Source organism: Sciurus carolinensis, chromosome 5 (genome assembly GCF_902686445.1).
Source record: "Sciurus carolinensis chromosome 5, mSciCar1.2, whole genome shotgun sequence".
Classification (NCBI taxonomy): Eukaryota; Metazoa; Chordata; class Mammalia; order Rodentia; family Sciuridae; genus Sciurus; species Sciurus carolinensis.
The window spans coordinates 32,744,971-32,760,346 of record NC_062217.1 but is presented as its reverse complement, the minus strand read 5'-3'; the positions used below and the strand labels follow the sequence as shown (position 1 = coordinate 32,760,346).

The 15,376-nt window shown below is 36.7% G+C and overlaps 1 pseudogene; it reads left to right on the top strand.

Moving 5' to 3' along the window:
* Nucleotides 1-467: 467 nt before the first annotated feature.
* On the top strand, nucleotides 468-1,323 carry LOC124985478 (60S ribosomal protein L6-like; annotated as a pseudogene).
* Nucleotides 1,324-15,376: the final 14,053 nt, after the last annotated feature.

Below are 15,376 nucleotides of genomic sequence, written 5' to 3'. Positions count from 1 at the left end.
TAAGGCTCTCATAACCCAATCATCTCACCTCTAAATGTTCTTGCATTGTCTCACACCTGAGCTTTTGGACACCTAATATCTCAACCGTAATAATACCTTATGTGGTTTCTGACCTTGACTGACATAGTCCTATTTTGTGATAGGAGAAAAAAAGACTTTTCTTATATCATCTCATTTCTCAATTTGAAATCCTTCCTAAAAAATGATCTCATAGAAGTAGAGGGTAAAATAGTGATTACAAGAGGCTGGAAGAGATGCAGGGGAATGGAGATGGAGAGAGATGGTTAATGGGTACAGGGGTGCACTTGGGTATGAGGAATAACTTCTAAATCTATATAGCACAGTTTAGAAACTCTGGTTGACAATGATTAATTGTATATCACAAATTAGGTAGTAGAGAGGATTTCGAACGTTCCTAACACAAATAAATGATAAATGATGAAATTTGCTCTTCCCCATCTTGCAAGATGGCAGGTGAAGAGGTTGAGAAGCCAGATGCTAAGAAGAAACCTGGAGCCAAGAAGGCTGATGCTGCTGACAAGGTTAAAATGGGAGACCCTAAGGATAAGAAACCCAAGAAAGGGAAGCCCCACTGCAGCCAAAACCCTGTCCTGGTGAGAGGAATTGGCAGATATTCCCCAACTGCTATGTATTCCCGAAAGGCCATGCACAAGAGGAAGTACTCAGCTGCTAAATCCAAGGTTGAGTAGAAGGAGGAGAAGTTTCTTGCTACTGTCACAAAACCAGTGGGTGGTGACAAGAACAGTGGAACCAGAGTGGTTAAGCTTCACAAAATGCCTAGATACTATCTGACTGAAGATGTGCCACGAAGCTGTTGAGCCACAGTCAAAAGCCCTTCAGTCAGCATGTGCAAAAACTGCCAGCCAGCATCACTCCCGGGACCATCTTGAGCATCCTCACTGGGTGCACAGAGGTGAGAGAGTGGTTGTCCTGAGCAGCTGAGCAGTGGCTTGCTACTTGTGACGGGACCTCTTTCCCTTCATCGAATTCCTCTACGTAGAACACACCAGAAATTTGTTATCACCACCTCCACAAAGATTGATTTCAGCAACGTGAAAAATCCCAAAACGCCTCACTGAGGCTGACTTCAAGAAGAATTTGAGGAAGCCCAGACACCAGGAAGGTGAACTCTTCGACACAGAGAAAGAGAAATAGGAGATTACAGAGCAGCGCAAGGTTGACCAGAAAGCTGTGGACTCACACACTTTACCCAAAATCAAAGCTATTCCTCAGCTCCAGGGCTACATGCGATCTGTTTTTGCTCTAACAAATGGAATTTATCCTCACAAATTGGTGTTCTGAATTTCTTACCAAGAACCTAATTAAATAACTGCTACATTTAAAAAAATGATGAAATTTATATGCCAATTACCCTGATCTGATCTTTACACATGGACTAATGTACTGAAATGTAACATTGTATTCCATAAAAATGTAGTTTTTAATGTGTCAGTCAAAAAACAAACAAAAAATAACTTTCCAGGTGCAGTGGTGCATGCATGTAATCCCAGTGGCTTGGTAGGCTGAGGCAGGAGGATCACAAGAAGCTATTAGTGATCAGCCTCAGCAATTTAGTAAGGCCCTAAGCAACTTAGTGAGACCCTGTCTCAAAAAAATAAATAAATAAAAAGGGCTAGGGTGTGACTCAGTGGTTAAGCATCCCTGAGTTCAATCACTGATACTAAAAATAAATAAATAAAAGAAAATAAATTTAAGAAAATACAAAGTCCTAGAAAAATTATCCCCATTTTGCAGATGAGAAAACTGAGTTTTAAGAAATCAACATGACTTATCCCCTGCTGGTAAGAGGTGGAACCAAGGGGAAAAAATTATGAGTAGCCAAAGCTTGTATATTCTTTCTTTCCTTCATCCATCTAACTCTAAAAGCAAAGGCTACACAGAAAGTTATATCTTTGAAAATCTTCTTAGATTGTCCTTCCTCTTCGACCCCTTCTTCCATCTCTTCAAACATTAAGTCTGTTCACTTTCTCCTGGGGCTCTCTTGGCATTGTCTCTTTTTTGCCTCATTCCACTCCCCTGAGCTGAGCCACTATCATCTTTTTCCTGAATTAGTGTAACTTGGCTCCTTAACTAGAATACTTGCCTCCATCCTGAGCTTGTTTAATGCATCATTAATGCTGCTGTGTTTTAAAACAGAGCTGGTGTTACTCCTCTGCCTGAAGTCCTTCAGTGGCTCTCCATGCCACTGGGTGATGTCTGAACCCCTTCTCCCCGTAGCCTTGAGGATAAGCAGCAGTATCCCAGCCTCTGCAGGGGCTTCCACCTTGTCTCCCCAACAGGGCCTCCTCGGTGCCTCCCACCCACAAGCACTCCTCCCCTTCATCTCTGCCACTTGCTTAGGGTAGGTACAAGTGTCATCTATGTACCTGACATAATGTTGGCACCTTTTAGGGGTTCCACAAATGTTTACTGAAAATAATGGATGAAGGAAAGATGTACCCACTGATGGAAAAACAACAGTAACAACAAAAATTCTTTCATGCTTTTGTCAAAAATCCAGGAAGAAGTTGAAGGGAATTTATCTCAAACTGGAAACTATAATGAATTCATTATAATTATGTAGGAACAGAAATATTCTAATCTAGTCCCCTAAAACTTGTTCTGTTTTTAAGATGTCACATAATCTTTTTTAAAATTTATTTTTATTGTAAACAAATGGGATACATCTTGTTTCTCTGTTCATGAAGTAGAGGCATACCATTTGTGTAATCATATATTTACACAGGGTAATAGTTTTTGACTCATTCTGTTACTTTTTTTCCTTCCCCCCTACCCTTCCCTCCTAAAACTTGTTCTTGATTAACTTTGACAAGGTACTCCTCTTTCTACATTTTTAAGCTCATCTTTCTTCCTTTCTCTAGATATTGACCTATAAAATACTTTCAATATTACCTTGTAGAGGTTTGCATTGGAACAATACTGGCTGGCTATGGACCATCCTCTGGCCACATCCCTCCCCACTGAATCATTCTTTGAAATGTTGTCTCTGTCTTTTACTTCTTTTTTTCTCTATTGTGCAGCAGTAAGGAAAATGAAATTATGCCTTTTGCTGCAAAGCACAGTCAATTACATATATGCTCCATCAGAATAAATGTCATCCCTCCCTTCTTTAATCTTGAATAATACAGTGTTATAACCTATTAAAGTAACTATTTGCTTAATGGGTAGGATATCTGGAAGAAGGGAAAGTAAAAAAAAATGAGGCAAATATATTGCTCTAAATGAGATATATGGAGTGTGTGCAGAGGGGACCCATGAGTCAATATTACAAAGATATTGCCCTCCATGGATTGTTCCAAGTATGGATTCCTGAGTCCCATGCCTGAGTTGAATACCATTTCCACCCTTACTGACTGCACCCCTTAGGTAAGTTAGTTAACTTTGTAAAGTTCCAGTTCTCTCCTCTGTAAAATAAGGATTATAATAGTACCTATTTCATGGAGTTGACATGAGGATTAAAGGTGATAATGCAAAGAAAGTGCTCAGCACAATATCTGACCAAATGAGAGGTCAATGCCTTTTAGCTGTCATTATAGTATCTATTGAATTGAATTTCCGTGTGAATAACAAAGATCCACAATAGGAATGACTTAAGCAAAATAGAAGTTTGTTCCTTTTCATTTAATGGTTCCCAAGTAGAAATCCAGCCCCAAGTGGTCATAGGGGACCCAGGCTCCTTCCAGTTCACCTCTCCATCATCTTATTATCTAAGATGGTGCCAAGAGCTATAGCTATGGTCTCTGTGGCAGAATAGAGGGGAGGATGGTGAAAGAAAGGGCCAGTGGTGGCCTGTTCTACCAGCTGTGTTCTAAGGAAGGATCTCAAATTGCCTGAGGCATTTTTGCCTACAATGTTTGAAGGATTGACCTTTGTTGTCATATGACCCCATTACAAATTAAAAATTTTAAAATATCACAAATCTCTAGTTTCCTGTGGTCTACTATAATCATGGAATTTTGTTATATTTTGGCAATACTGATTAACCTAAAACACAAAATAGTTTTACTACATTGAGTATCACTCTGTTTTACATCAGGCTGCCTTCGAAATATTGTCTGTTTTGGATGTACCTGAATTGTTCAGATATTAAACTCTGTGCTCCAAAATATGATTTTCCTTCCCCATTGTGATCCAGTGCCAAGTTAAGCCCACAGGGCAAGGTTGACATTATAGTTTGATTGTATAATAAATGCTTCCATCGGGAATGCTTGAGCAGAAGTGTCCAGAAAGGGAAGTGGGACAGAGAAACCAGGTGATGTGGCAGAAAGATCAGCTTTGCTTCGAGATTCACATGAATAATAGATGCAGTGTAAGTAGACTAAAATAAAAGGGGGAAAAAAAATCCAAAGTCAAGGTTACCCACCATGCTGAGTATGTGCAACGGGCATGAATTCCTGCCACTGTGAAGTCTGCAGTGTGGTTTATGTACTTTCTTTGTCTGTTAAATGACGGCTACTTGGCAGCTACTCATTAACATAAGCAGTACAATCATTGGACATATAAGAAAATAATTGGAGTGTGTTATGTCTTGCTGTATGGTACATTATCTTTTGTAACTGATCAAAATGGTTCACCCAATCTGGTATTTCTAATTATAATAAGACTTCTGCTGATTCAGTTTTTTTTTTCCAGTACTAGGGATTGAACCCATGTTCTCATACCTGTTAAGCAAGCATTGAGCTACATAACCAGCCCTTTTAGTTTTATTTTCAGAAAAGGGTCTTGCCAAGTCGCCCAGGCTGGCCTTAAATATTTTCAATCTTCTTGCCTCAGCCTCCTGAGTAACTGAGATTATAGGTTTGTACCACTGTGTCTAGTTTGCTGATTTTATTTTAAAATCCTAGTGCTGCTGCCTTTACTTGACAATCAGTAGATCACAGTCTTACACGGTGGATGCAGAATGAAACACAAATTTAAGTTAATGCACAATTGGGCAAATTTTGAGAAGAAAATGTATTAATATTAAACATCAGTATTAAATATAAACCCTAGAATGACTGAGATTCAGGAACACAAAATAAAAAAGGGCAGAATCTTGTTCTTGAGTTTAGATATTAACTGTTTTCACTTTAGATCAATGCCAGCTGCCATAAGATGGGTTGATAGCAGTTGATAGGATAATGGCTTTCAGATGTCAAAATGCACCACCCCTTTGGCCTATTCTCTAGAGAGGAGTGACTAAACATTGTTTTTCTCCTCTAATGTTTATGAGCATTAATGGTCTCTATTGATATCTAACATAACAACTATAAAGCATATACCCGATATTTAATGGTGGCAGACACTTTCAATTGCCTATTAAATATCTCTCCATTTCCTTCTTGCTACCAGAAGCCAGATTTTATTAAGGGCAAGAATATTCCCCTAAATACTTACTTCCAAAGCCAGTTAGGCATGTGTTGCAGCTGTGAAAAATGAATCAAAGGTAGCATTTGGTTCAACTTTTGAGAAAAGCATGTTTTTCTGATTACAAGGGACAGATGCAGCTCATATTGCTTTTCCTTGTTCTGCCTCCCTCCTTCCTTCAGAAAAAACTAGAGCTTCAGCTGCTATCTTGCAACCTTGAGGTGAAATACCCGAAGTAAAAGCCCAGAAAACAGTATACTCTCTGATATCTTCCAGTTGCTGCAATGCCAGAAAATTGCTACCTCACCATTTCTCACCAATTAATCCCACCTTAAAGTCACTTGAATTGGGTTTTCTGTTACCTGCAGTCTAAGCGATGTAACAGCTAATATCTCAACTCAAGAAGTAGATTTTGTGATTTTTTAGATATAACAATTTTTCTTTCTTGAACCCAACAACTTGTGCTTAGTACCAGTGTTTAGTGCTAATATGCTTGCTTCTCAAAATTAGAACAATTATGCCATTAACTTGACTTTATATTTCATTCTCAAACATACATAATTTTGCATCAACTTGGATCTACTGATGGCCATGCAGAGGCAACTGCACTAGAATTTAGTGACCTCAATCTGCAGTGGTTTTAAAAATCCAATAGCAATATTGAATACAATGTGAATAAGTAGTGTTTGTGTGAGAGAGATTGGGCCTTGTCTTTTCTGCTTTAAGCAGAGTTATCTGGCAAAATTCATATTCCTCAATTATACTCCTTCCTGCAGTCTCTTTTCTATATCTTCAGTTCTCAATGGGTTTCCAAAATGTGTTTGTTTCCCTTGCCCCTTTAGATTAATTGTGGTGACTGCTTCTTCTGTGGCTGGTTTCTAGGGACTGCAACATCTTTTGTCAATTCCTTATCTTCACCACTGTTTTCACAAATGTTCCATGGATCAGCTACCTTGGACTGTTTTTTCTGCTCATATTGTCTGATACAGTATTCTTATACTTAAATTTCTAAAAATCAGTGTTAATTTATTTGATGAAAATCATCAAATATCTTTTTTAAAACTCTGTCTGGATTTGGCATGGTATTGTACTCAACTGAAATTTTACTGATTAGTGATGTTATTTGAACAATGTAATCTACTAATGCCAATGAACTCATTAAGGGCATCTTTGATATTTGCAATTTTATTTTGTCCATTATCTATTTATGACAGTGATGAACAGTCACAGACATTTCAAACTTGATTTCCACTGCAAAGATATATTGCCTGAAGATATGTCTTCTGTTCTAATAATATTTGCCAAGTAATTTCTTATTTTTTCTAAGTTAATCCTAATAACCTTTCTATAGACAGGGTCAATATTATTATAATTCTTACTTTGGAACTGTGGTTTCTGAGCAAGAAAGAATAAATTTTTCTAAGTGTATACTACTGCTGGTAAGTTAAGTTTAGAACACTGCCATTAAATTAAGTCCTCATTTTATAATTGAGGTTGCTGCAAACTTCAGGGCAGACCATGTTGTTCACCTTTCCTAGTTGACAGCAATCCATCAGATATAGTATGCATTTGTTGATTTTCCCTGATTGAACTTATAAATTTCAAGGAATACTGGATGTTCTTATGATCTTGTTTTTTTCACCCTCAGTTCATGATCAGGATATAAAAAAATCCAGGACAACATCAAGAGACCAAACCTAGGAATCATTGGAATAGAAGAGAACACAGAGATACAATCTTAGGGTAGTAAGAACATTTTCAATGATATTGTTGCAGAAAATTTTCCCCATCTCAGAAATGAGATGGACATATACAAATAAGAGGCATACAGGACTCCAAATAAACAAGACCAAAACAGAAGTTCTCCAAGACACATCATAATCAAAATGCCTAACATAGAAAATAAAGAAAGAATATTAAAAGCTGCAAGAGAAAAATATCAGATCACATTTAAAGACAAATCAATAAGATTCACTTCTGACTTCTCAGAGAAGAACTAAAATCTAGGAGTGCCTGAAATGAAATATTCCAAGGTCTAAAAGAAAACAACTGCCAACCAAGATTACTATACCCAGCAAAATTATTTCATATTCAGTGGGGAAATAAAAACTTTCCATGACAAAGATAAACTAAAAGAATCCATAACAACCAAGCAGCACAACAGAGAATTCTCAAAGATAAACTGCACACAGAGGAAACCAAAGTTCAAATCCAAAACTCTCAAGTGAAGTTCAAGAGAAGACTAATCAGTTAAATGAGAATCAAGACAGAATTAGATATAACTAAAAACCAAAATGACAGAAAACCACAAACACACAACCATAGTAACATGGAATGTAAATGGTCTCAACTCACCAATTAAAAGACCTAGACTAGCAGAATGGGTCAAAAAACAAGATCCAACTATATGCTGTTTGTTAGAGACTCATCTCACAGGTAAAGATGCTCAAAGGCTTGAAGGTAAGATGATAGAAAAAAGTATTCCACCCAAATGTCATTTGAAAACAAGCAGGAGTATCTATTCTCTTATCTGACAAAGCTGATTTCAAGTAAAAGTTAATCAGAAAAGACAAAGAAGGCATTACATCCTGATAAAGGGGACAATCAATCCAAAAGATAAATGATAGTTAATATAAATGCCCCAAATATCAATGCATGCACTTACATTAAAAAATACTCCTTGACACTAAATCCCAGGTAGATCCCAGTACAATAATGCTGGGTGATTTCAATACACCCTATAACTAACAGAAAGGTCATCAAAGCATACAATCAATAAAGATGTATCTAACCTTAATACTACTATAAATCAAATGGCCCTAATAGACATTTACAGAATATTTCACACCCAGACTGCTGAACTCACCTTCTTCTCAGCAGGTCATAGAACCATTTTCAAAATAGACCACATTCTAGGTCACAATTCAAGTCTCAACAAATACAAACAGATTGATATAATACCATTCATTCTATCAAAGCATAATGGAATAAAACTAGAAATCAATAATAAGAAAAAGAATAGAAACCATATAAACACATGGAAATGAAATAGTACTGTTTTAAATGAAGCATGAATCAAAGAAGAAATGAGAGAAGAAATAAAGAAATTCTTAGAAACAAATGAAAAGAGATAAAAATTATCAAAATCTTTGAGACAGTATGAAAGCAATACTAAGTTGCTTTGCTTTGAGTGCCTACATTTTAAAAAAAAGAGATATCCCAAATAGATAAGCTTATACTCAACCTCAAAACCTTAGAAAAAGAAAAAATAACTCCAAAGTCAGAAGACAATAACTAATAAGAATCAGAGCTGAAATTAATGACTGACAGTAAAAAAACAATATGCAGGGTCAACACAACAAAAAGTTGATTCTTTGAAAAGATAAATCAGATCAATAAACCCTTAGCCTAATTAATCAAAAAAAGAGAGAAGACTCAAATCAACAAGATTAGAAATAAAAAGTAGATTTACCACAGATGCTTCTGAAATTCAGAAGATCATTAGAAACTATTCTGAATATTTATACTCCAATAGACTGCACACTCTAGAAGATGCTGACAGATTTCTAGACACATAAGATTTTCCCAAACTGAACCAGGAAGATATAGAAAGCCTAAGTAGATAATTATCAAGTAATGAAACTGCAGTAGCAATTAAAAGCCTACTAAAAAAGAAAAACCCAGGACCAAATGGATTCTCAACGAAGTTTCATCAGACATTTAAAGAAAAATTATTACCGGTCTTCCTCAAATTATTCCATGAAATTTAAAGAAAAGGAACACTCTCAAACATGTTCTATGAAACCAATATAACCCTGATACCAAAACCAGACAAAGACACATCTACAAACCTATATTCCTGATGAACACAGATGCAAAAATCCTTAATAAAATATTAGCAAACTGCATTCAAAAACATATTAATAAAATAATACACCATGATCAAGTGGGCTTCATCCCAGGGATGCAAGGCTTGGTTCAACATACTGAAGTCAATAAATATAATTCACCACCTAAATAGAATTAAGAACAAGAATCATGTGATTATCTCAAAAATACAGAAAAAGGTCTTTGATAAATACAGCATCTATTTATGTTAACACTGGAAAAACTAGGGATAGAAATAAGTTACCTCAACATTATAAAGGCTACATACAACAATTTTATAGCCAACATCATACTGAAAGGAGAAAAACTGAAAGTTTTTCCTTTAAAATCAGGAACAAGACAAGGATGTCTACTCTCTCTATTTCTATTCAATACAGTTCTTGAAACTTCAGCCAGGGAAATCAGGTAAGAGAAGGAAATTAAAGTGCTACAAATTAGAAAAGGAGAAATCAAGCTATCAATCTTTGCTGATGACAAGATTCTACAGAGAGAAGAGTTAGGGGTAGGGTCTTCCACCAGAAAATTTCTTGACCTGATAAATGAATTTAGCAAAGTATCAGGATATAAGATCAATACTCATAAATCAATAGATTTCTATACTCAAACAGTGATTTGCTGAGAAATAAATCAGGGAAAACCATTCTCCCTCACAATAGTCTCAAAAATAAAATAAAATATCTGCACATTGATCTAACCAAGGAAGTAAAAGATCTCTACTATGAAAACTGTAGAATTCTGAAGAAAGAAATTGAAGAGAACCTCAGAAATTAGAAAGACTGCCCACAGTCTTAGATAGGCAGAATTAATATGATAAAAATGGCCATATTACCAAAAGCAATGTACAAATTCAATGCAATCCCCACCAAAATGCCAAAGACATTCTTCCAGAACTAGAAAAAACAGTCCTAAAATTCATTTGGAAGAATAAGAAATCCATAATAGCCAAATCAATTCTGAGCAAGGAAAGTGACATATATGTTTCAAATCTCAAATTATACTACAGAGCTATAATAGCAAAAACAACATGGTATTGGCATCAAAATTGACATGAAGATCAATGGACAAGAATAGAAGATAAAGAGACAAACACCAATTTATACAGCCATCTGATACTTGACAAACATGCCAAAAATACATATCGGAGAAAAGACAGCCTTTTAAATAAATGGTGTTGGCAAAACCGAATAAGCATATGTAGAAGAATAAAACTGGATTCTTATTTTTCACCCCACATAAAAGTCAAGTCAAAATGGATCAAAGACTTGTAAATTTTAAAAGAAATCTTGAAACTGCTAGAAGAAGACATAGGACCAACATCCCATCACATAGGTGCAAGAACTTCCTCAACAAGACCCCCTAAAACTCTAGAAATTAAACCAAGAAACAATATGTGGGATGCCATCACATTAAAAAGCTTCAGCATAGCAAAGGAAACAAGAAAGTGAAGAGAACTTACAGAATGGGAAAAAAATCTTTGCCATCTACTCCTCTGACAGGTGACTAATATCCAGAACACAAAAAGAATTCAAAAACTTCAAAAAACCCCCAATAATCCAATCAATAAATAAGCAAAAGAACTGAACAGAAACTTAGGAACACAAATGGCCAAAAAATATAGAAAAAAAATGTTCAGCATCTCTAGCAATCAGGGAAATGCAAATCAAAACTACACCAAGATTTTATCTCACTCCAGTCAGAATGGAAATTAACAAGAACACAAATAATAATAAATACTCGCAGGGATGTGGGGGAAAAAGGCATACTCATACATTGCTAGTGGGACTGCAGACTAGTACAACCACTCTAGAAAGCAGTGTGGAGGTTCCTCAAAACACTAGGAATGAAATCACCATATGACCCAGCTATCCCACTTCTTGGTATTTATCCAAAAGAACTAAAATCAGCATACTATAGTGCTACAGTCACTTCAACCGTTTATAGCAGCACAATTCACAATAGCCAAACTATGGAACCAGCCTAGGTACCCATCAATGGATGAATGGAAAAAGAAAATGTGTTATGTTTACATGCAATGGAATTTATTCAGCCATAAAGACAAAGAAATTATGGTACTTGCAGGAAAATGGATGAAATTAGAGACCATCATGTTAAGTGAAATAAGTCAAACTCAGAAGGGCCTATGTATTCTCTCAGATGTGGAAGCTAGAAAGGAAAAAGGCAAAGAAAGGTGGGAGTGTATCTCCTAAAAATTAAAGGGACCAAGAGGTGGGAGGTGTGGAGAGAGGGACGAAGTGCTGGTGAATGATATTGGTCATATATTGTTATATTGTGTGCATGTATGAATATATAACAACAAATTCCATTATTATATACAGCTATAATGTGCTAATAAAAATTATGGAAAAAGTTAAAGAATAAAAATACAAAAGCTGAGCTTATAGGAAAAAAAAAAAGAACTTCTGTCCCAATTCCTCTTCTTCCCAGGTTTCCTGTGCTCATCATCATCTATTCAGTTGATCATAGCTACAGGGGTTCTATTTTACTTTTTCTTCGTCTGCATCTGCCACAGTCAAGAGAAGTAAAGGTTTTATATTCATTTTTCTTTCCTAAACTGCTGAGTGAACCCACGTGCCTGAAGAGTGGAACAGGGCGATATGGGCAATAACATGATAATCTCTTGATGGAGTCGCAGATCTGGGGAGGCTGGGAAGAACAAGATCAAGGCACCAGCAGGTCTGCCGTCTGGGAGGGCTTCCCTGTGCTTCCTGGATGGTGCCTTGTCCCTGCATCCTCCAGCGGAGGAACACGTCCCTCACATGGTGGAAGGCAGAAGGGCAACTAGCCAAACACTGTATGAAGCCCCAGAATGACTTCACACACTGGGCGCTTTTTGGTGCTCCTGTGCAGTGATAGCATGTTCTTCAGCTGAACTACAAATGAAGCTGCCCACCCGCCTACTTAGCACCTCCACTTAGATGTCCTCCAGGCAACTCCAAGTCAACGTGTCTGAATTGGATCCCTCTCCATCTGTTTCTCCTCCCAAGTCTTGATGAATGGCACCTCTATCCTCTGGTCCCCCAGGTGGAAGTAGTCCAGGAGTTGTCACAGTCTCTGTTCCTCAGCCCTCTACCCTGCCTCTTACTAACTGCAATTCATTCTCTCCTGAACAACTGTCACACTTCAGTCTTGCTTCTTGCAGGGAATATTGCAACAGTCTTCTAAGCAGTTTATTCACCTTCCCTCTCTCCCCCCCCCCCCCCGATCCCATTTCAATTCATTCAGTGCTTTTATTCTACTCACCTCATTCCCTGCATAGAGTACATTGTGAATACAGAACAAAACCTTAGCTTAACCCACCTGGCCTTAAGGGTCTGGTCATCTGATTGCCACATCTCCTGCTATTTTCCACACATGTATGCCCTTTGTGAGCTGCACCAGAGGGAGTTTCCCAAACATGTTCTTGTTCTTTTGTGGTATGTGGTGTGTGTGTGTGTGTTTACAAGACATTTTTTTCACTTAAGTTTATCTTCCCCATCTTTGAATGTAGCAAACTCCTACTCATCCTTTGAAACTCAAGGGCAGTATCACCTCTTGAATTGATGCCTGGGACCTCTGAGAGCTGTTTATTCCTTTTCACTGGTCTTCCATTCCAACTGTGTCTGTCCTATCACTTATCATACTACACCACAGGAAGACTCTTCTCTCCAGGTTACCTAGGCTTTATTTGAGAGCATTCACACTACACTTAAAATTTTTGATTTTAAGTTTTACATGTACATTTATATTATGAAAAAATGTTCCTAGTTCCCTATCTTCTCCTCCCCGTTCGTTACTATCTCTTCCTCCATAACTGTTCCATCTCCTTCAGGCCCAGCAAGAAACCCCTTTCAATCCCTTGCTGTTTCTTTTCTTATAGTAGTTACTTTAAAGTCTATGCATAATATGACTACTAATCTATTTCTTGATTTTCAGATTTTAAGTTTTCTCTATTGACTTTCCTCTTTCACAGAAGAGGCTTTATTTTTTTGACCTACCTTCTGTGTCTCTTGCCCTCATCTTTCCTAAATAGTCATATCACAAGAGCACCCCCTCCCTCTCCACAGGTTTCAGGTACCTTAGATCAACCATGATTCAAAAGTATTAAATAAAAAAATCCAGAAATAAATCATTTCTGAAATTTAAATAACTTTTTTCACAGTACATTACTGTAATTGTCCTTATCGTTGCTAATCTCTTACTGTGCCAATTTATAAATTAAACTTTAAATTGAGTAGGTGCATACCCGGAAAAGCCTAATATACATAGAGGTCAGTACTACCCATGGTTTCAGGTATCTATTGGAGGTTTTGGGACATATGGACTATGGGAACTACTATCTTTGTAGTTTTATCTTTCTGAAGACAAGATTTCTGTTGTCCTATTCCAACCTGGTCTGGTTTCCTTCCAGACCCATCCTAGCTTGGATCCTCCCTTCACAATAATTCTACAGATTCTCTTTGCCTTGTTGGATGTTATTTCTTGGAACCCACGTTCTTTCCTACCTACCCTTCTTTTTTTTTTTATTTTTTGGCTAATCCATCGTTTTGAAGGACCATATTCTTTGTTGCCTCAGAAAAGGCATGTAGCTATAAAATTTTTGAGACTGTTCCTTGGTTAAAAATTTTCAGGGTATAAAATTCTGGATTTTTAAAAAAAATATTATTTTCCCCATCCGCAACAGGAAATCTGTCTGCCACATAGGATTACAGATTGCTATGGACCAGTGACTGCTGTGTGCCTCCTACTCTTTCTCAAAGGGGAGTATTTACTGAGATTATCCTACTCTGTTTCTAGGCAGAAGAAAATAGATAGCTTACATTCTGGACTCATTGGTGTAGTGATAATATTGAAGTTTCATTCCTATCTCCTTACCATTACCTCTTTGATATATATCTACCAATTTCCCACTACAGCATTTGAAATTTCTCTGCCCTTGTGGAAGTCCAAAACTGCTGATGAATTATCTTCCCTTTGAGCAGCCCTTAACCAATGATTGAAGGGAGTCAGTGCATAAATACCCCAGGTCCCTTCCCCTTCAGAGGGATAACTGCAGTGTATATCTTCACTGGCTCTCATGGCTTCCACAGTTTTTCCAATTGGACTTAGCTCCAGTTGCTCATGACTATTTTTTTTTTTTTAATTTTTAGTTGAAAAACAATTGTATATATTTGTTGTGCATGACGTGTTGTTCGGAAATGTGTATACATTGTGAACTGACTAAATTGAGCTAATTAACATATGTATCAACTCGTACTTTTTGTAGTGAGAACACTTTCTTTCTACTCTCTCAGCAATTTTCAAGAATACAGTACCTTCATATTAACTACAGTCACCATGTTGTAGAATAGATCTCTTGGAACTTACTCCTATCCAACTGAAATTTTGAATCATTTAACTAACGTCACTCCTTAATTGGTGAAGGCATGCAACACTGTCTTCTAGTTACAAATATTCAGAAGTTTTGTAATGCTGTGTCTTGGTTTGGGTTTATCTTAATCCTATTTGAGTGGTAAAAAACTGGAAAATTCATACTCTTCTTATGGGAAATTCTTTTGAATTTGTCTTTTTTCTATTCGTCTTTTCTGAAACTTTTTTTGTTTTTGAGGAACACCGCTTTTTGTTTTTTTCTTTCCTACTTTGCTTCTCTTGGTTTTGTGTATTTCTTAGAGCCCTTTAAAATTTTATTTCCTATTCCTACTAGTAAGCTTTTCATTCTTACTCTCAATGTGTTAATTTTTAAGAACTTTCCTTTTTTATTTTAAATTTTTATCTTTTTTGTTCTCTGAATGTTTCTTTCCATTATTTCATTGATGCAACCTCCTACATATCTGAGGATATTAATTTTAAAATTTCATATTAAATTATCTTCTTGCATTTTTCTGTTTCTTTAACTACCTTTATTCCCTAACTTATCGGTTTCAAACCTTAGATATCCAGTGATCCCTAACTGTCTGATCATATTTAAGAATGAGGTTATCCACTTGTTGATTAGAAATTCTATATGCAAGGTCAGGGCTTGATGCCCATGAAGCTTTGCTATAGGGTTGTCTGGCTGGCTTGTTCCACTGAAACCCTTAGTTCTTTTCCCCTGGACTGGCCT